Below are 23,636 nucleotides of genomic sequence, written 5' to 3' on the forward strand. Positions count from 1 at the left end.
CTTTTTCTACTGAGATGTACACCCAGATGATGTGCCTGGGCATCATATACTCCTATGGGTTTACCTGAGATGGGGTGCAACTCCTGGCGGTCTCAATGTAATCTGCTCGTTCTCTCTCTCTCTCTCTCCTACTCAAGGGAATGTCTACCGAGAAAGCCACATAGGGATAACCATTTTAAAAAAAATATATAAATCATTTGCAATGATTATTAGTATTGTTAGGGAGTGAAGTACAGTGTTTAAGCATTTAAGCTGTGGAGTTCTTAAACAATCCAGCTTCTGCCACATTCTATGTTACTTAGGACTTTGGACAAATATCTTCACCTCTCCTGCTACATAAAACACAGACAATAATGATATCCATCAAATTTGGTTGTGTGACAATTAAATGAATTAATCTCTTGCACCATTGCTGATCTAGAAGAGTGCCTAGCTTGTACTAAACATTCAGTAAATGTTAGCTAGTAGCAATATCTAGTTACTCGTGATTATTATCAATACTCAAAAACCATTATTAATAACAAATGACTTCATTTACCAGTGTGCCACTGGTATTCAATTCAATTCAATTTGACGAATGTAAACCACTGTTCTATAAGAGAGGTAAAAACTGTATTTTGAGTTTGCTACAATTTTGTCTTTGAAAAAACTGGAAATCTAAGTCACATATATAGTTCAAGTACTAACTTCAGCAAGGTATATTAACATTTCTATGAATTAGATCTTTATTCTAATTCTTATCAGAAGTTGCAGGATTCTGGGTTCTTTATTGAAAAGGTTATTCTGGAGTTTTCAACTGGTTTTCTTCTCAAAAGGCAGGGTAAGTTAAAAATTGGAAAGTATCAGAACTTGGGTCTTAGAACCACTGATGGAAATGAGTTCATGAACACAGGTAGGTGGGAGAGTTGCAGAGCGAGGTCAGACAGTGTGGGTGCAAACAAGTTCTCTAAGTGGGTGTTTGTCTTTCTCATGTGCTGTTTTCTTCCCAGGCATAAGTTCTCGGTTGTACTAAACAGAAGTTGTTTAGTAACAGCCACCACTGGGGCACCTAATCACATCTTTACCTTTTCTGTTAGAAGCAGCTTCATTCTTTGGGCCTCCCAGGACAGAAGTCTTGGTCTGGTCTTTGTTTCATCCCTTGTAGCCACTGCATTCAATTTGCCTCTACATTTTCTAGTTGCTTCCTCTAACATACCCAGGGACCCATTCTGTGCATAGTTGGTTTTTACTGGTTTCCAAGATAGATTGAAATTATCTGTTTATGGACCTGTCTCCTCCACGAGGTGAACAGTTACTCCAGGGCAGCGCTGCCTTCACCTCTCTACCCCCAACACTTAGCATAGTGTCCAGCGCAGCACATTCTCAGTGTTGATTAATCGGGCACGGTCTTCTGCTCTTTCACTTACTCTTGTAGGCTGTTCACACTTTTCCATCCAAGGACCGACTGCCACAGAGAGCCCAAGAGAGCTATCTGGCCCTTGGAGCAGAACCTATAGCCATTCTGCAACATGCAGAGAATGTCATTTCTCTGAAGTATTAGATTTTATCATATTTGTTTGATATAAAGAAATGTCTTCAATTACTTACAAGTTAAAGTACCTTTTCCCCCAAATCTTCAAGTAAAATGAATGCTCAGTGAACATTTTGGTGTGTGAATGTGAGGGGAGTGCACCCCAGTTTAAAAGGCACAACTCTATTTTGTCTGTCTGGAGCAGCTATCAGGCAAATGTTTCTCATACACATTCTAATGATGTCCCTCCTCTGCTTAATAATTTACAAAACTTCCATGTGTCTCCTGCACGAAACTCAAACTCTCCAGCCTGGCTCCTATGCTCCTGTTGCCTCACTTCTCCCTGCCCCAGGGTGGGGGGTGGCACATCACTCTAACCAGCTTGCCTACTCACTGTCCCTGATGTCACGCTCAATTTCATCTCTGGACCTTTGTACTAATTCTCTAAAATGTCACATCGTCTTTATTCTGTTTTTCTTGAGGACCAACTCATACAACTCCTCTAAGAAAACGTGTACATCGCTCAGGGCCTTTTACCTTCTCTAAAATCCTCTGTTAAGGCAAGGAACAAGGGCTAATTTCTCTCTCTGTATCTCCCACATGGGTACAGAGGGGATGTTAGAAACATCAAGGAGTATCAGCATTCTTCTAGACCTCTGTGGCCACTTGGTCTAAGCTTGCACAGTAATACACTCATTTACTTACCAAACATGAATTTTTTCCAGTTTTATTGAAGTAATAATTGACAAAAATCATGTATGTTTATGGTGCACAATGTGATGTTTTGACATGTGCATAAATTGTAAAATGATTACCATGATCAAGCTAATTAACATTTCCATCACTTCACATAGTTGCAATTATTTACCAACAAGAATTGAATGTTTATTTTGTACAAGTCACTATGCATAAGAATTTTCACACTAATATATTTGAAGATGTTATTGGTCTTGCCCGAACATTTGCTGTGACAAAAAACTTAGTTCTTAACAAGGAGGTTTATTTTATTTTTGGGCAACTGTGCAAGCTTTTCTTTATGATCATCTGAAATATGTTTTTCTGATCTTAGTTCTCCTTTTGGAACAATTTAGAATGAATCATATATCTTTTCCATATAACAACACTTTGATGTTCATCTCATTTTTTTACAATTCTATCCCCAGCTGACATTAAAATTCTCATCTTCTGTTCCTCCTTCTCTGTACAGCCAGACCCTTCCTCAACTTAACTGTTTTCTTCTCAATGTATTTGAGCTTGCCATAGCCCTTGGTAATTGAATATGGAAGTATCATTGTAATATTACCAGTGTAAGTATCTACTGAGTAATCAGGGCACTTTAACATTTTAGCCTAGAGACCAGTGTCTCAGATGACACACAGGCATGTCTTAGTTACCTATATCACCAATGCAGACTTGATTGTCCTCTCAAAGCCAAACTTGTTGACAAAAATCAGATCTCAAACTATTATTTTCAAAAAATGACTAGCAAAAATGCATCAGGGTTCCTTTTTGGAACACAGGGAAATCAATGTGTAGAAGAATCCATTGTGTTCCTGGCATGGTACCAGCTGCTAAGTGGATGGTAGTGAACTAACAGAGATCGTCCCTGTGATCAAAGAGCTTTCAATTTTTCCAGAAAGAAAAACAAATAATAGAAAGAAAACAAAAAACAAATTAATATAATTGGTATAAAAGAAACAAACAGGACAAAGAAATGGAGTAAAAATGGTGGGCCCCACTTAGATAGGGTGGTGAGGGAAGGTTTCTCTGTGGTGCTGACAATAAGTTGAGATCTAAAGAGGAGAAAGAGACTGCCGTACTAAGTGAGAGGGGCAGTCTTCCAGGAAGAGGAAACGAATTGTGCAACAGCGTTAGGGAGGAAGACCTTGGTTAAGTTTTAAAACAAAATGGAGGCCAGAGGGCAGGGGAAAAAGTAGAACAAAACAAGACTGGAAAGGTAGGCAAAGGCCAGGTTACTTAGGGTCTTATAAGTCATGGGAGGTTTTGAGTAGGATGGAACTAAGAAGTGGCTTTTGATTTAAAAAATATTCGGGCTGCTAGACACCCAGCCAGGAGGCAAATATAGTGGTCCAGGCAAGAGGTGATAGTGAGTGGCTTGGACCTGGGTAGCTACAGTGGGGCTGAAGACAAGTTGATAAATTTGAGATCTATTATGGGGGTGCAAACAATACTTTGCTAATGTAATTACCTATCAAAAATACGCATCTGCAAATGAATTCTTACAAACCCAAAAGAGGTATTTTCATGAAACCATGGGCACATCAAATAAATAAATAAATTGGTTTTTTGGTTGTCTTTTTAAAAACCCCAAAACAATATGTAGCAGGGTTTCTGTTTGCATTGGCAGAAAGTGGCCATATTCCAGATTTGAAACATCTGGCACTAACTCTTCTGAAAGCATGAATGAAAAGAAGGGCAAAAACAGTCATGGGGGTTATGCTCCTCTGTCCTTGCAGTAGAACAGTGGGTCCCAGGCTTATTTTGGGTTCACATTATTAAACTGTAGATTCGGTTCAGCCTTAGATTCATGACTCAATATTCTAGGAAAACAGATTTCTGCTCATTTTAGAAAAGAACTTTCTCATAACTGCCTTTTGAGGAGGTAATCTTCATGCAGATTATCTGTAAGACTTTCTGTCTTCTCAATTTTTACCAAATAGCCATTTAACTGGCCAAGGGATATCAAGAGAATGAACTTGAGAATATAAAAGCTGCATTTATTGGTTCTCAGAAAGGAAGTCAGGACAATATCCCAGAAGCTGATGCTTTAAATGTGCTTGGATAATAAAAATCCAAAGAGGAATGTTAAGACATTTTAGTCCTATTGCTAAGAGAGATTAACTTTGTTGTCTTGGACAAGATTCTTGGTTATTCTTTGACTTGATTTACCGAAATGTTATATAGTTATAAAAATCAATGGTTTTATCTCCCCTGTAGTAAATTAAAATCTGAAAAATTCCCCAAACTGAAAAGGAAAACTGAGAGAAAGTACCCACTAGTCAAATAAGGAAAGAGGGAATTATTGAAGCACCTGGCAGCATTAAGCAATCATGACTCAAGGGCCAGAGAAAATCACTGAGTCAAAAATGAACAATTTTTCACTTGAATAGACTTTTCCTGCTCTATGAGCCTTGTTGTTTCACATTTCTAATCCTCTGAAAGGTTACTGGATACATCATATGGTGAGGATACAGATGTCACCAAGACACTGTGACCCCATTCTCATCTTGACCTATGTCCTAAAGTGCATTCAAAAGAGGGTGAGAGCTTGGTGTCTACTTTGAAATGTGGCCTCTGTCTGGATTGATTTTATAGTGGCTCTTCTAAAGAAGATCCCAAAGAGACAGACCCTTTAGTGTTACTGAAGACATTTCTCTCTTCCAGAGCAAGTCTCTTAACCTCTCTCTATCTCAATGTTTTCATCTGTAAAGTAAGAATAATGTCACCTAACTTACTACAGTTGTAATGTTTAAGTGATAAGCTTAAGTAAGATAAAACAATTCTTGAAACCATGTTTTATGTTAGTGACGTATTGCTGGCTACGTTAGTGACAATAAATGCTATTATTACTTTTACATTCTCATCCATAGCCATAACTTGAACTTCCATGTGAACACCCATAATTCCCAAAGACTGATCAGCCCTTCTGACCAAACTTTGCACTGTCACAGACTCTTGTGCCTCTCCATCCAAAATACTCAGTCCACAATTGTAACCCTCTCTATTTATTGAGTTCAATGTGTCTGTCCCAGCATATTCCCACAATTCTGCCCTGGCCAGGACTCTTCCTTTCTGTCCCCATTCACACCTCCTTTCTCTCTCTCCCCACCATCTGCAGCGGAGCACAATGACACATGTAATCCCATATCTATGTCTTGTTCATGCTGTTTCCCAAGCCTCTAATGCCCTTTTCTTGGTACACACAAATCCTATGCATTCTTCAAGGCCTCCAATTCCATCGCCCCTACAACTTTATCTTCTTGAGCTAACACATATCCATATCAATTTGGTACTATTTATAGCAACCTTATTTATGTTTTCATTTGTTTTTCTGAATGAAAGTCTACTTTTCCTAACCAAATTGTAGACTTCCTAAAAGTAGACTATGTCTAACGCTTCTTGCATATCTCCAACAGAGTCCCTCACTGAATCACACACAAACTGGGAACCCATAAGCACTACCTGACTTTAATCAAATCTCCAATTGAGTAAGTTCTTTCTGAAACAAGCTTACAACATGCCACAAAAATGGCTACAGGAGTGGTAGAGATCATATTTGTAATTCACTAAAACCCCTCATAATAACCACCACTTAATGACCTCCCACGTGGCAGACCCCATACAAGGCCAGAACACAATTAATGCTCCCTGAAACCTACTACTATCTCCATTTTGCAGATGAAGAAACTTAGAATCTCAGTTAAGTAATCTTCCTTAGGAGATAGAACTTGAAGGTCATTACCTTCAAGCAGGTAGTTATACAGTTTTTCCTGCATTTAATTACATGCTGTATATACTCCTTTTCTCCACCAGCAATGTAAAAGAAACAGTCGGTCTTGTTTAATTTCTTATGTGAAATCTTTATAACTAGAAGTCACAAAATGGCAGTTCACAGCCAAATCTGGCCACCGAGGTTGTTTTGGCTCACACATTAAAAAGATATACATTTTAATGGCAGACATTTTAAAGCTAATGATTTTACCTGAAAACCTGGATTCCTAGCTAAATTTGAGTGAATTAAAGTTAGATCAAATATTTGATTATGAAAAAAATTAAGGTTCTAAAATAAAACAGGAATTGATACTTGCATACTCTTGGAACTGTGAAAGGCCTTTCTAATATATATATGAAGTCCAAAGGCCATAAAAACTTTTGACATAAAAATTTAAAACACCTATATGGGAAAGAGAGGGAGAGAGAGAGGGAAAAAGGAAGAAGAGGAGAAGAAGAAAATGAAGACAAAAGACAAATTAGGAAACAAAATTTGCAATATGTATAGCAGACAAATGCTAAACTATCCCTAATATACAAGAAACTCATCAAAATCAGTAAGAATATCATTAAATTCCCAACAGAAAAAGAAGACAGAATTAGGAATTCACAAAAGGAAAATACAAGTAGCTAAATAAACATGAAAAGACGCTGAAACTTAATAACAGTGAAAGAAATTCAAATCAAAACAACAAGATACAGTTTTCACCCATCACACTGGCACATGTTAAAAAGACTAATAATATCCAGTCCTGGCAAAAGTGTACAGAAATAGGCACTGTCCTACAATGATGGTGGAAATATAAAATGGTACCATCTCATGGAGGGCATTTGACAACAGTCCTTAAAATTTTTAATATGCCTTTCCTTTGACCTGACAATTCCGCTTTCAGGGATTTACTTTAGACACATTGCAAAGATGTGTGCATACAAATATTTATTGTAGAATATTTGTAAACAAATTTAAGTGTCCAAATAAATAGAGATATTAGATAAATTATGGTACACTCATACAATGAAATACTAAGTAGTTCTACGGAAAAAGGAGATAAAGATATGAAAAGAATTATAAAAAAAAAGACAAAGAAAGAAAAGAATTATAGAGCGTATTATTAGATGAAATGTTTCTGTGTATATTACAATCTTATTTTAAATAATTATATATTTATATGTGGGAAAAAGGCCAGAAGAATATACATAAACCATTAACAGCAATATTTTCTGATGAGATTATTTTATACATTTCTGTACTGTTTGAATTTTTAACTAGGATATATTTCTTTTGTAAACTTCCTTCTCCACCACAAAAAAACCTATAGATATATTTTATGGTTCCTTTAGTACCCACTTCCTCCTTATTTCTCTGTACGGAGTCATTCCAGGAGACCAGTATCAGGCCATGTGGAGAAAAAATTCTGTTCTCTTCTCTATTTCCCTCTCCATCCAAGGACCCCATGCACTTACAAATTTACAGTCCAGCAAACAGGTGGGGAAGAGGCTTTCTCCAGTCTTACATGTTCAGCCTTCACTTAGGCTCAAGGGGAATACAACCCAGTAGTGTGTTCTTCAGAGATGAGCATAGTGTTTGTCATGGAACCTTGGTAAACTGCTTAATATTTCCTCACCTCATTTTCTTTCTTCATAAAGGAGTCATAATAGTATCTACATTAGAGTGGCTTAGGGATTAAATGAGAATATAAATGGCTGGCATATGGTAAGTACCTGCTAAGTGGTAGTTGCTCTTATCATCGCTATTGTTATCAACTGTTCCTTTTAGGGTCAGGACTGTGCCTATGGTATTCACTGTACATTTTACTTCATTCAGTTTTATACATAAATGGGCATCTAATAAATATTTCTTGACATGTATGGCCACAGAGCTCCAAATGATTCATGCTCATGTCAGTTCGAATGAATACTGAGTTGTATTGTATAACTCAGATGGAGACTGTTATATTTTTCAGATGGAGACTCTGCTTTTACAGGCTGATCCTAAGAAATGTTGAACTTGTTCATTCAATCTAAGACTGCACGCCAGAAATGTTAGAGTTGCCCAGGACTGAGTATCAGTGCTCTGAGAGTGAAGAGCTGGAATACAGAGAGGCAAAGGCAAATCTCTCTGCAGGCAGAGCCAGCACAGAGGGGTAGAGAGGAAGAAACTGAGCTGCATAAACCCCAACCCAATCTTCCTTTCAGTTTACTCATCGTGATTTCACTAAAGATAAAGAGTAGACCTGTCTTTACTGACTAGCCTTCTCCCACTCCCCTGCTGCCCAAAGAAAAATTAAACACAATCTTTTCAGGTTTGAAACCTTAGAAGGTTTCTGTAGTTAATTCTTGTCAAAAGAATCTCAAAGAAAGATACAAGCAGTCTTAACAAGCCTCTTAAGAATTCGATTTAAAAAATATCTTCATGATTGTGTGCATGAGACACACCTTCTTGCGTGACTAAAAAGATCTGTTACAGGGAAAAGAGATTGTTTTTGAGTGTGGGCAGGGGATTCCTGATATGATCAATCAAACCAGTAAAGTATGTTTTCTTGGATTTGTGATTTAAGTTGGAATTTCATTTCTTCCAGCGAATTTCCTTGCCTTTGTTGATTGCTTCTAATCTTAATGCCATTAAAAACTTGAGTTTTTTTTAAAAATATGATTCTGAATGTGGAAAAACAAATTGCTTGCTCATTCTCATTTTCAGTGATGGAAGGTATGAGTGAATTCATTGTGGTGCACACACCTCCTTTACTTTCAGTTTTTCCCTTGTTAAGATATGGAAAGTAATAAAGACAGTAATTTGAATAAAGGTGGGAAGACCAAGTCTTGGGCAAATTTCTCCACTGCTTTTGCTTAATTATCAAGTTGATGTGAATAAAAACTCCAGATTTTTAAGGTAAAATTAATACCAGGATTTCAGCATTTCTTTCCATTGTATCAACTCTCTAATCACCCTCCATTTCTCCCTCTTCAGAAGGGGAAATACATTTTTGTGAAAAAAAAAAGTCATTTTTTCAAGGGTTTAACTTCTAAAAACTCCATATCATGATCCTGTCAAAAACTGAGAGCTATGAATGCACTATGAATACTCTGGGGCAAAAGTTCGCATTTGATTTGAAGTAAACATTTTTTTGTTTTTTTCTGTATGTGTATCTCAAAATTATTACAAACACCACCAGCACAAAAAAAATAATTGTTTTTTAATACATAATGCATGGTGGGTCCATTTAGTTTAATCCCCACATTCCACAGGTGAAGCAGCAGAGTGTGAAACAGCTCAAAAAGACTAGTGCACGGCACAGAGATACAGGGCACTGGAGTGAACTCTTTGGCTAGTTTCCAAGCACTGTGGCTTATCCTCCTCCACTAAGAAGGAGGCAGCTCAGTAGCTGCACTGATGGCAGGAGAAAGGTAGGCATTTGCTAAAGGCTTGGCTGGAAAAAGAGAATCTCTGCCATACTAGAAAATCTACCCCAGAACCATCCAAGAGGGCCAGGCAGACAGTGAGAGCTGAGGTCTAAAGATGGACTCAAATCAAAGAACCAGGAATCACGGGGCAAGAGCCAGTGAGTGGCACCAAAGAGGAGACCATCTGGATTAATTCCAAAGACCTGTGTGAATGGATCTAGCTTACTTAAGAGACCAGGGTAGGGCAAACAATCATATTAACTTCTACTTTTTAAAAGTATAAATATGCAACCTCATTGAAGCCCTAAATTACAGTGGACAATAATCTTAAAACTAACAGAAGGTGAATGAGCCCTTTCTTTCTGCTCACATAACCCATATGATTGGCTTTATCAGTTTAGAGTCAGTCATAGTGCTAATTTTAGCAGTTAATTGTTTTAGCCCCACCTGCAAGTTATTAACAAGTCCAGTGTCTCAATCTTGAGCCCTTCCCACTTCCTCAACCCTTAACTGACATGAATTGCCAAAAAAGCCAGGTGCCTACTCAGTTCAAAAAAAGTCAGTCTTGATTCCAAGCAATAGGTAGAAGAGACCCTTGCTTTGGTTGCTGCCATGGGTCCCACACAGGCCAAAGGACGTTGTCTCTTGGTGGACTGATGCTCTTGCTATCCCAGACCATACCCAGGCTGAGGTACTGCCATACTGGGCTTTAAGGAGAGAGCCAGCCAGTCCACATGTTCACAGTCTTTGTTCCAAAGGCTGAGAGCTCTAGGCCAGGGGGGGTCCCAGGAAGGCCTTCCAGCCTTAGCCATGTTGTACAGATCTCCTCCTTGCCCCCATGAATCCATCAGACCAGGTTCCTCATCTCTTACAGTGTGCTTGCTTCTAGGCTATTATCCTTTCAAACTGCAGGAAGATCTGTCAGAACCATCCCAATCCACCAGGAAGTTTCTAATGAACTGACATTTAAAAGGCTTTCTACCTCCTTTTCTCCCAGGGGGTTGCTTGGCATCTATGCAAATTTACCTACCTTTTCTCCAGCAACCAGCCATGCACAACAAGGCGTCTTGAGAGATGTCTTACATTAGGATTCTGTTCCACCCTTCTCCTGGGGCAATGGGTGCCTGTGTACCTTTTGCTTGCCTAACCATTTGGGATCACTTAAATGACTATCCTGAAAAAGAAGACCCACTGTGCCCACCTACACCAGGGAAGTGCTGTCAGCTTTAAGCCCTGGCTGGAGTTCTTACATTTCTATCCCAGTAATAAGCACTTTGTTATACCTGGAACTCCAAATCTAAATTCATGGGAAGCAGAGTGGGTTTGGTACCGTATGCCACATTCATCTTGTAATTCAGGTGTGTCTGAGCATGTCTAGAAGGCTGGCAAGGTGGCCCACAATAGGTCTGTTTGCCTAAAGGACTGAAGAGCCTTCTGGGAAAGAAAGAACTCATCCAAACATACACAAGAGTCCACATCCTCAAGTTTGGTCCAAGAACAAAGGATCACAGTGGGCAATGGGGAGGGAAGAAAGTCAAGAGAGGGAGTAGACCAAGGTGTTTACTACTCACATTGTCTTTCAATCCAACTCCCATGGACGTAATTCTATGTCCAAGGTGGAAAGGGCTGCAATAAAGCATGAATAAAAACTAAAAGAGCTATTTCACTAAACTTTGTAGACCTTAGGAAACTCAAGGCAGCACTTTCCAGAGGAAATTCAGAAGACAAGATACTTTTGTCCAGCATCACACAAATCAGAGTTTTGGTCGAAGCCAAAAGGACCTTGACAATATCAACAGCTTCAGGACACCACCACAACGAGCCGGAGAAGAGGGCAGGGAGGAAAAGTGCCACGTGTGAGCTGAGAGTGAGTTAGCAAACACAAGTGACCTCCCTCCTGGCCTTTCAGAATCAGCCGGCAGGAATTTCTGTGTAGCAGGTAGAAGTGCAGCAAGAGAGATAATTTTTTTTTTTTTGTGGTCCACGGGCCTCTCACTGTTGTGGCCTCTCCTGTTGCGGAGCACAGGCTCCGGACGCACAGGCTCAGCGGCCGTGGCTCACGGGCCCAGCAGCTCCACGACATGTGGGATCTTCCCGGATCGGGGCACGAACCCGTGTCCCCTGCATCGGCAGGCGGACTCTCAACCACTGCTCCACCAGGGAAGCCCGAGAGATAATGTTTTGTGACTGTTCCTGTGCTTGTAACCCAGTCTGGGCTGGGAGACAAGTCTAAAATACAGCTGAAGCGTGAAAGTTTGTTCCGTGGAAACATGCCAGGTCTTCTGCATTCCATTTGCCTTCTATAGATAAAAATGTTTCAAAAACAATTTGACAGTAATCCTTATAAATGATAGCAGCTGCTTGGGGGCTGCAGGGAGGAGAAATCAATCTGGAAAATGGGCCTATATTTTTGGGTAAAAATCAACCATTAGGAACGGAAAGATGACAATCATTTTGTCTTGTCCTTGGTAATACGTAGTCATGCTTGAGGCTCAAGGTTCTAACACGTGCTCTCTGCTCCGAAAATTTTTTGCCATGTGGAAATGTCAACTTCTGGAAATATTTTCTTGCAAACTTCTCTTGAAAAGAGCCTGCACATCAAATCCTGAGCTTACATGTTTTCATTGCTTATATTAAACCAAAGAATTTACCTATCTCTTTGTGATGATTTTGACCAATATTATATTTTCCTTTTTTAAGAGCTGCTTGTTTGGAAATTTTTTTTTTTTGCTTTTTATTCAATAACCTTTTAGAAGATTCTCTACTTTTTCTTTATCTTATTTCTCTTTTATCTTTCTTTTGTAAGTGGAAGAAAGGAAGAAGAAACAGAAGAGTATCAGATATGAGGACTAACCAATGGTCTGTAAAGGGAAGGCTGAAACTGTTTTTCCCCCAAAAGAGAATACTCTTTATTGTTATTGTTATTATAAAGGTAATATTGCTTATGTCAAAAATTCAAAAAATAGATATAAAGGAAAAGTAAAAATTTACTCTTCAGAAGATAATCTCTATTAATGTTCTAGTAAATGACTTACATGTGTCTCTCTATGTAGAATCATACATGCGTAGAGAGAGAGAAGGAGAGAGAGTGCACAGGAGCCTTTCTAGGCCCTTCAAGAAAAGCCCGGTACTGCCCCTTGAACCAATGCCTAAACGTTGTCACCTAGGATAGGCAGACAGATAAGTAAACCTCGTGTTTCAAAATTACCCATAACGCAGCAGCTCCACAGATCAAATTAACCACACAAGTTAGCCCTAAAGCTTGCTCAGGAAAATTGCCAGAACCACACTGTTATCTTGTTTCCAGAACAATTCAGATCATCTATGAGGAAACTCATAAACAATCGTTTTTGACGTACATAATCATCTGATAGGGACCACAGCTCCTGAGTGGCTCAAAATACCACAGAAGTGGGTGGGGAACAGTTCTACTCAGGAGAGTCCTTTAACTCATTTCCCTGTATCTGATAACTGCAGAAGGTCCAAGTTGTTTTAATTTACCTTTATATTTGGAGAAAGCATCCCAGAGAGACGCTGATAAAACTTCTGGAATCCACTGGTTGCTGGTCTGCATCCAGGACAAACTGAGTTACTTTCCATCAAAGCAGGAATTTTAAAACAAAACAACATAAAATAAAACAAAAACTTTTATTAACAGGGGAAGAGGATTGGTGCTGGTATAATCCCCAACAAAGCTTCCAGTATGGGAGTGGTGTTCAATCTTAGTGGCAGAGTAGAAAGAGTTGGGCTTTGGTGTCACATAGTTCTAAGCCAAATGCCACTCACTTTGAGCTGTGTAAGTCTATCTGATTCAATATTTGGGACTAATAAGTACTTGTTTTTTTTATCTGAAATACAATTTTAGCTGGTCATCCTATATTTTTATTTGCTAAATCTGGTTACCCTACACTCACTCAATGTGTGTCAATGCACAAGCTACTTTCTTTCTCAGAATCTCCAGCTCTGTATATGTAAGGTACAGGATAACAATAACTAACTCTTAGGTGATTGAGATGCACCTAGCATTCATTCAGTAGATATTGACTGACTGCCTACTGTGGAGAGGGCACTGGCCTAGGCCAGGGAAATACAGCCTGTCCTCCTGAAGATTACATTAATGGTTAACTGCACAATTGGTCACTTACCTTAAACTGTGATTAGCACAACAGAAAAGCAGAGGATGTTAAGAGATGGAGATCTGTACCCTACAACTAGTCAGAGAAGCTTTCTCTGAAGAAATGACACTTTAACTTGGATGCATATATCCATATGTGCGTATTTATGGTACTCAAAACTCAAAATGTCCAAAACTGAGCTCAGTATGCACCTTTCATCTCCTCCCCCAAACCTGCTTTTGTCCTAAGTCCTTATACTTCAGTTAAAGGGACATCACTCATAGAGTGCCCAGGCAAGAAACCTGGGAGTCATTCTGAACTCATTCCTGACACTCAGTCTCTATATCATTTCAATTATCAAGTTTTGCCAGTTTTATCTTCCAAACATTCCTCAGATCTGTACCCTGTTCTCCATCTGTACTATCACTGCCCTCATTGTCTCTTGCATGGCTATTTTGATGGCTTCCTAACCAGTTAATATACTGCTAGTTCTGCTCCTTTTAAACCTATATTTTACACTTGAAATAGAAAAAGCTATTATATTTCCCTGCTTAAAACATTTCAGTAACTTCCTTTTACCAAAAGTCCAAGCTCTACAACTTGGCAAATAGGGTCTTCATAAATCGGTTCCTACACAAGACTACACTGTCTTGTATCAACATTTGTATCCTAGTAACACTGAACTACTTAGTTTCCCGCACATTGCATGATGTTTCCTGTCTATGTCTTTCTTCAATCTATAATTTCTGCCTGGTACTCTCTTCCCTCCTTATCCAACTCTAACTATCCTTCAGGACTGTGCTCTATTGTCCTCTCTTCCAGGAATTCCTCTCTAGAAGACTTCTCAATCACCTAAAAGTTATTGTTATCCTGAACCATACATATGTAGAGCTGGAAATGTGAGCTAAGTGTCAAGTGGATAGACCATGCCAGCGGCCTGCACTGACCCCACTGGGAAAGCCTCAGACTGTCTGATATCCCTTCTGAGAGAGGCTTCTTGGTCTGAGTCATCATATTTATTAACATAGGATTCACCACCATGTTTATGGTTGCTTGCACCAGGAACAACCAGCAGATTCAAAGACAGTCATCAATAGACTGGCCCTTACCCATGAGGCCTGTCATATGAGTTCTACTTAACCTAGTACTGTGCTCAGCAGGAATGAGGATGGGCCAATCTAGTCTGCATCGCTCTCTTGGAGAGTTTGAACTGAGAACACTCAGCATCAGAACCAGCAGACAACAGTATGGATGGAAGCCAAGAGACACTGAAAGGGGGCAAGAAACAGAAGCCATAGTAGAGTAGAAGCCATGACTGAACAGAAGCTATAAGGAGATTAAGGTCAGTTAATTGTTAGCAGCAGAAGACATAAAAACACAGATAAGAAGTAGCCTACCAGATGGAGCTTAGTCTGCTACGGAGCAGCTGACACCTGCTACTGAGAGAAAGATAAAATTGCTAGCCGCTGGAGTAAGCACTGTACCCCGAATGAGCTTTCCATGGCTGCTCTTGAGGTCTGACTGAGTAGCTGCAGGATGATGTTCAAGTCTTCATTAGACTGCAATGCCCAGGTGCTCCTGATATGTTGTATGCCCTTATCTCCTGAGGTAACCTACACACATTCCATACAACTCGGAAGGGCTGGAGTAACCCAGCACCCTTTGCTGGCTGTCCCAGCACTCTGAATAGCCTATGAGAGCCTATACATTTTCCCAGTATTAGAATACTGCCGGCAGTTCTGGTCCTAGGCAAAAAGGCTTACCTGAGAAAAAAGGTGTCATTTCCAAAATGATAAAAGAGTCAAATCAGCAGTAAGATATAACAATTATAAGAATATAAAACGTAAAACAAAACTACTCTCATACCCTATTGGTGTATTTTAAATAAATACAGGCCTTTAGAGTACAGTCTGACAATACCTATCAGGAATAGCCAGACACCTTACTGTGGGTTAAATTGTGTCCCCCTAAAAAGATATGTTGAAGTCCTAACGCTGGTACCTGTGAATGTGACCTTATTTAGAAATAGGGTCTTTTCAGATGTAATTAGTTAAGATGAGATCATACTGGATCAGGGTGGGCCCTAAGTCCAATGACTGGTGTCCTTCAAGAAGGCCATGTGCAGACACAGAGAAGAAAGTACCATATGAACACAGAGGCAGAGACTAGAGTGATGTATCCTTACACTGAGGAATCCCAAAGACTGCCAGCAACCACCAGAAGCTAGATGAGGGACAAGGAACAGATTCTTCCTCAGGCTTAACTCTGCCAAAATCTTGATTTTGGACATCTAAACTCTAGAATAATAAATTTTTGTTGTTTTAAGTCAACAAGTGGGTGGCATTTTGTTACAGCAGCACTAGGAAACTCAACACACGTCCCAACCCCTAAACAAAAAGAAACTCATCTGGGGGTTTTTCAAAGAAACGGTTTTAAATATGGAAATATTCGTATCATGAACATGTCCATCATGGTGTTAATTATAAGTGGGAAAAAACAGGAAACAATAAAAAATACCGTAATCCGAAATGGCTAAGTAAATTATGCTCATGAAAACTATATATCATACAAAATGCTTTTGATGGTTAATTTTTTGTGTCAACTTGACTGGGCTGTGGGTGTCCAGATATTTGCTGCCCGTTATTCTCAGTGTTGTCCGTGAGTGTGTTTCTGGATGAGATCAACCTTGGAATCAGTAGACTGAATAAAGCAGAATGCCCTCCCTAGTGTGAGTAGGCCTCATCCAATCAATTGACAACCTAAACAGGACAAAAAGGCTAAGAGGGAACTCCTCCTGCCTAACTGCTTGCGTGGAACATTGGTCTTTTCCAGCCTTCAGACTTGGATGGAAACATTGGCTCTTCTTGGTCTCCAGCTTGCTGGCTGCAGCTCTTGGGACTTCCCAGCCTCAATAATTGGGTGAGCCAATTCTCTCTCTCTCTCTCTCATTCATTCACTTTATATATATTCTGTTTCTCCAGAGAGCCCTGATTAACACAATGCTTATGATATAATGATTTGTGAAAACAATTCCAGGACAATTTTATGTACTGTATGATTACAGGTATGTAAAATATGGCAATCTAAAAGATTGGAAAGAGATATATAAATGTTATTAATGGTTAGGTCAGGTGAAGGCCTTAAGGGAGAATTTTATTTTCTCTTTTTCAAAATGTTAGTAACGTGTTCAGATTTCTTAGATAATTAGAAAAATTTTTTTAAATGGTCAACTGCATTATTATTATCAAAAGACTAGATAGGATAATTTACATATGAAATTTCATAAAGAATGTGATAAACATTCATACTCTAGATTTCCCAAGCTTTATTATTTCTATTTCAAATCCTACATTGTTGAACTATATTTTTCAAACTTTATGCTGAATATTTTGACTTAACTGAGTGTCCATTGCTTCTTCTGAGGACCTATAAGAGATGAAGAAGTGTGGAAGATTTGAATTTTCCACTGAGGATACTGTCATTAGGAGCTAGGACAAAGTGTATCTCTCTTTGTGAAATACCGGTTCTATGAGCACAAGTCTATTTTGTTCATCATTGTTCCCAGCCCCTAACTCAGTTCCTGGCACATGGGAAGTGCTCAATAACTATTTGTGAGCTGAAAGAACAAATGAATAATTGAAGGAATGAACTTTAGATAATAAAAGCTGGGTGTCTCTCAGCCCATGCAGTATTTTTCTTAGATTAGGTTTTCTGGTTTCATTGGTCTCTTTCTCCTTTCTTCCTTTACCTTCCTTTCTTCCTTTACCTTCCTCTTGGTTCTATCTTTTTCCTCTACTTAGGATGATCTTCACTTTTATTTTAGCTATTCTTTTATGGTAAGTTGCCTCACAGAGTTTTGGAAAGTAGACTGAACATAGAATAAATAGTATTTTAAAATACTAATTAAAATAATTAATTGTAAGTACTAATTATTTTAAATTGTAAACTCTATGTTTAAGTACTAAGCTATATGGTACAATTAATTTTTAAAAAGTTATACCATAATAAACTAAAATCTCTTTGAGATCAGAAAACTGGCCTTATAATTCTTTGTATGTTTTATAGCATTTGGCAGAGGACAGTGAACATTTCATATGCTTTATTTTATTTTTAATATACCTGCTATTTAAATGCTATAAATACTATTAAAATTGTTCAGAAACGGTATGGATTATTATCAAGAAAATGATTAAATTTGATACAGTCATTTGACATTACAAAATCATTTTAAAAGATGTTTTAAACATATTTATTTGCCTGAGAAAATAGTTATAATATAATGTTGGGTGAAAAAAGCAGAATACAAAATCATGTATACGGTTATCATCCCAACTTTGCCAGGGCCATGAATTGAGAGAGACAGAGAAAGAAGCGGTAGACTTTAAAGAATGCATCAAACTGATAGGAGTAATAATTGCTGGACATATGGGACTACAGATAATTTTTGTCTTCCTTGTACTTTTTATATTTTTCAAAATCACTACAATGAACATGCATTATTTTTTAATCAGGAGGAAAAAACCCATCACTTTAAAAACAAAAGCTCTGGACTCCACTGCTGGATACATGGGATTCAGAGGTGCATTTGTGTGAAAAGATCTGGGTTGGACTCTTTCCATAGATAGCAAAATAACATAATGACTTTCAAGATTTCCTTCCCTTTCCCCTTTGTAGCATCTTTAAGATTCATTCCTGAGATAACCTATTCAGGGACTCAGGAATCTGTTTTTAAATCAAGGACACCTGATTTTCTCTCCTGTACTGAGATAGTACTGAGAGACTGTTAGGATACCAACAGCTGTTGAAGGATCCAGGAACCACAAGCCTGCTTCTGAGCATAGCAAACAGATATATGCCCAGCACTGGGATGAAAAAAAAAAAACACCCTTATAAGAATTCTGCCATTCCAAACAATCCATGCCTATTTTAAACTTACACCTTTTGGCCAAAACCTGAAGTGTCTGGAGAAGAAGAGCACAGGGAGTCTTGGATATGTGTAAAAGGCTGTCACCACTTAGCTTCTTTGGTTCTGGACACTTCCAACTACATAATCCGCATTGCCCTGAAAGCTGTATCTGTTCATAAGAGTTGTGTGTGGACTCTGATGTTGACTTTCTACCTGTATATGACTTCTCTGATGAATGTCCAGTTTCCAACAAAAAAGGAAAATACATACCATCTTCCCTCAAGCTCCAGTTGTGAAAAACCATTTATTACCAAGTTCCCTAGACTCAGAAATCTAGAATAGTTTTCTACTTCTCTTTGCCTTAGAACAGGATTACTAGTGTGTGCATGTGATGCTGGTAGGCAGGGATGGAATTCCATGACAAGATTTACGAAAAAGGCTCAGAAGGAAAGTTGTTATGGAAGAGAGTGATGCTCTGTTCTGACACAGAAAATAAGAACTGAAGGCAACAAAAGACAATTACCTCTTATTTGCTGCCTTGGTTCCAAGTAGCTCTAGGATTCCAAGAGGGTTTGACTATTGCTGAGTCATCGAAGGGTTTCAGTCTTTCCTCTCTGTTCAGAGTAGGGCTAGCTTGGGAATGGTGGAGGTATGGGAAGTAGCCTTCCAGTCTTGCCCTATTCTGCATCCAGCTCTTAGATGCTGTGGGAACAAAGCAGGACTTAATGAAGGTCAAAATGAAGTCCCCTTTGCTATAATCCTTTTTCCCTCTACTGTAGCCTCTTCACACCCACTGTCCAGTGAGATATAGAGATAACAAGAGAGAAGATAAGAGAGTTGAAGCTAAGAAGAGGATAGTTCTTGAGGCTTAGGCAAGGAGGCAAGGTCCTCTCCAAAGTCTATCAGAGCTTGCCAATCCTAAAAGAACAAAGGCAACTTTGGGGGGCAGAGGAGGAAAGGGAGGCTCAAAGAATCCCTTATTCCCCACATGGACATTGGGAGGAGTTATGAGAATAGATTATGTGGCTATTTACGGGGTAACAAGAAACAAGGTCCACCACAGCTTCCTGCAGCATCAATTGTGATTCAATTTCCCAATCAATTGGACTCCTATGGATGGGAACTCAGAAGCTGAGCTAAAAACCACAAGGTAGCAGGAGGCCATGGATAGCATACATTCTCCCAAGTCCAGGAGAGCTGCCACAGGTAGACTGCTTGAAGCATTCTGATAGGATGGGGCAGCTAGATTGGGCCTATCTAGATCCTTATGCCTATCACCAGATATAAACTCATTTCTAGCTTCTGGAAGAAAATAAATTACTCTGTACTAAACTATATATGCTTACGTACTTTATCCAGTGGTCAATATGCAGCAGACATTGTGTTTGGCTTACCCCAACCCCTTCTCCACAGTCACCTACCAGCTGGGGGTGGCCATGGGTCATTAGTTCTGGCTGATAGTATGTAAGTAAGATCACCCTTCCCTCTCCTTCCTGCTTAAAATATAAACTTGATATCTGGAATGCAGTGACCATTTTGTCACCATGAGGTGACAGATGTATATAAAAAAGGCTGAGAATCAGACATTAACCTTGACATTGTCAAGCTACTGAGCCAAAACAGCAAGAACTTATGACCAGATTTCTTATATGACACAAATAATACCCTATTTTTTTTAAAGCCACTATATTGGGGTTTTGCTACTTTCAACCTTGAAGCTTTTCTAAATGATACAGGGAGTCTACCTAGCGTTACTGAATTATTAAAGTGTTGGTTGTCGACAATAACTTAAGCCAAAAGAGAGATAACAAATACATAGCTTTGTCAGTCAATTTTTCTGCCAATATCTACTCATACATGCAGAAGGTCAGTGAAAGCCAATCACAATAAGACTATCGCCCTTGGAACTGGTTAATTGGGGGAAGGGCAGGCCTAAGACAATTGGGATCAAGGACCTACTTGAGTTTCTGGGAAATGGAGCTAGTTTCACTCTCCTACTGGATATAAACAAGGACGCGCATTATTCTAGTTTCTGCTGGCAGCCATATTATGTTCATGAGAGTAACTAGTCTTAGCAGGAAGCCAACACTGTGGCAGCAGAGAATATGGATCCTTGATGACCTCTCTAAGGTGCTGAATCAGTTGGCTCTGGAGTCTACCCTACTTTTAGACTTCCTAATATATGAAATACATGTCATTGGTATTCAGGCCAATTCGAAGTAGGGCTTCTGTTACTTAAAGCTGGAGGTATCCTATCTGATACAGAGTTTGGTACATGAAACTAAAGTGCTACAAGTCTCAGACTCTAAAATGTGATGTGAAATTTGTCGAGTAGAGAATGTGGGACTAATGGCAACGTGCACCCTGATATTGTTCCTCACTGAAGGTTCTAGAACCTTGCTTGGGAAAAAGTTGGTAAAACTCTTTTACCTTGGGGGCAGACATACCTACTAAAGCTACAGTATCCAGGGAAATGACAGGAAAAATTAGGAATGTTAGAATGGATCAGCTGCTTCTTTCTGCCTTGGTAAAACTCTATAAGAAAGAGAGAAGTAGGGACTAAAGGTGGCCCATCTGTTGGCAGAGAAAGAAGAAAACAAGAGAGGCCTTTTCTGTCTATGGCCTATAATCTAAGTTTGTTGAGAGTCCAATAATTTTGAGCTTTGCAGGCTGAAAACAGACAAACCAAAACAACACTAAAGATGTTTCTGCAGGAAGAAGGGAGAGTGGAGTATGTACATTCATAGAAAAGGTTTGAGAATCTCCCAGAAACTCTAGGCAGAATGATTGGTGAAGATTTTTCCTTACTGAAGCCAATCCAAAAAGACTGGGAGAGGTGGCTGTTTCTTCAAATGTGCAGACACCAATGCAAAGCTATAAGAAACACAAAGATTCAGGGAAACATGACACAACCAAAGGAACAAAATATACCTCCAGTAACCAACCCTAAAGAAGTGGAGATCTATGTATTTCTTGACAAATAATTCAAAGTAATCATCTTAAAGAAGTTCAGTGAGTTACAAAAGAACACAGATAGACAACTACAGTAAGTCCCCAACATATGAACCTTCAAGTTGGGAACTTTCAAAGATGTGAACATGTTTTCTCGTGTCCAATCATGTAAGTTAGTTCACGTGTCTGGCATACGTTGTCAAGTGCATGCATCCTCAACAAGTGGTTGTGCTTTTCTGTACTTTACTGTACACTACTGTATAGAGTACAATAATACAGATGCTTTTTATTTCTTTTCCTTCCCTAATTGCTCTGGCTAGTATTTTCAGTACTATGTTGAATAGAAGTGGCAAGAGTGGGCATCCTTGCCTTAGCTAATATCATACTCAACAGGATGTCTGGAAGCAAGTGTAAAAGCAGCAGTATATAGCTGATTGTGTTAGTTGGGTATGTAGGCTAACTTTGTTGGACTTACAAACAAATTGGACTTACGAACTCGATCTCAGAATGGAACTAAATCATACGTAGAGAGTTTACTGTAAATGAAACCAGGAAAACAATACATGAAAAAGTGAGAATATCAACAATGGTAAAAAAAAAAAAAAAACAAACCCAAAAAACAAAACTGTAACAAAGAACCAAACAAATTCTGGAGTTCAAGAATTTGATAATTACACTGAAAAATTCAATACAGAGCTTCAGTATCAGACTTGATCAAGCAGACGAATCAGTGAACTTGAAGACAAGTCATTTGAAATCACTCAGAGAAACACAAAGAAAAAATAATGAAAGAGTGAAGAAAGCCTAAGGAACCTATGGGATATCATCAAATGAACCAATACACACATTACAGAGTATAAGAAGGAGAAAAGAAAAAAAGGGACAGAAAGCTTATTTAAAGAAATAATGAAGAAATTCACCTCAACATAATAAAGGCCATATATGATAAGCCCATAGCTAATACCATACTCAACAGTGAAAAACTGAAATCTTTTCCTCTAAGATCACTAACAAGACAAGGATGCCCACTCTTGCCACACTATTCAACATAGTACTGAAAGTTCTAGCCAGAGCAATTAGGCAAGGAAAAGAAATAAAAAGAATCTAAATAGGAAATGAAGAAGTAAAATTATCCCTCTTTGCAGATGACATAATATGTAGAAAACCCTAAACACTCCACAAAATAACCGTTAGAACTAATAAATTCAGGAAAGTTGCAGGATACAAAACCAGCACACAAAAATCAGTTCCATTTCTATACACTATCAATGAGTTATTTGAAAAAGAAATTAAGAAAAAAATTCCATTTACAATAGTGTCAAGAAGAATAAAATACTTAGGAATAAATTTAACCACAGAGGTGAAAGACTTGAAAACTACAGAACATTGGTAAAATAAATTAAAGAAGACACAAATAAATGAAAAGGCATTCTATTTTCATGGACTGGAAGAATTAATATTGTTTAAGGTCCACACTAACCAAAGTGATCTATAGATTTAATGTTATCCCCATCAAAATCCCAATAACATTTTTTATAGAAATAGAAAAAAAATATTAAAATTCATTTGGAACCATTAAAGTCCCCAAATAGCCAAAGCAATCTTGAGAAAGAAGAACAAAGATGGAGCCATCATACTTCCTGATTTCAAAATATATTACAAAGCTACAGTAATTAAAACAGTATGATAGGGACGAGGGGAAGATGGCGGAAGAGTAAGATGTGATCACCTTCCTCCCCACAGATACACCAGAAATACATCTACACGTGGAACAACTCCTACAGAACACTTACTGAACGCTGGCAGAAGACCTCAGACCTCCCAAAAGGCAATAAAGTCCCCACGTACCTGGGTAGGGCAAAAGAAAAAAGAATAAACAGAGACAAAAGGATAGGGACGGGACCTGCACCAGTGGGAGGGAGCTGTAAAGGAGGAAAGGTTTCCACACACTAGGAAGTCCCTTCGTGGGCGGAGACTGCGGGTGGTGGAGAGGGGAAGCTTCGGAGCTGCGGAGGAGAGCACAGCAACAGGGGTGCGGAGGGCAAAGCAGAGAGATTCCCGCACAGAGGATGGGTGCGACTGGCACTTACCAGCCAGAGAGGCTTGTCTGCTCACACGCCGGGGCGGGCGGGGGCTGGGAGCTGAGGCTCGGGCTTCTGTCGGAGCGCAGAGAGAGGACTGGGGCTGGCGGCGTGAACACAGCCTGCAGGGGGTTAGTGCACCACGGCTAGCTGGGAGG

This window comes from Leucopleurus acutus (genome assembly GCF_964270905.1).
Source record: "Leucopleurus acutus genome assembly, chromosome: 4".
Lineage (NCBI taxonomy): Eukaryota > Metazoa > Chordata > Mammalia > Artiodactyla > Delphinidae > Leucopleurus > Leucopleurus acutus.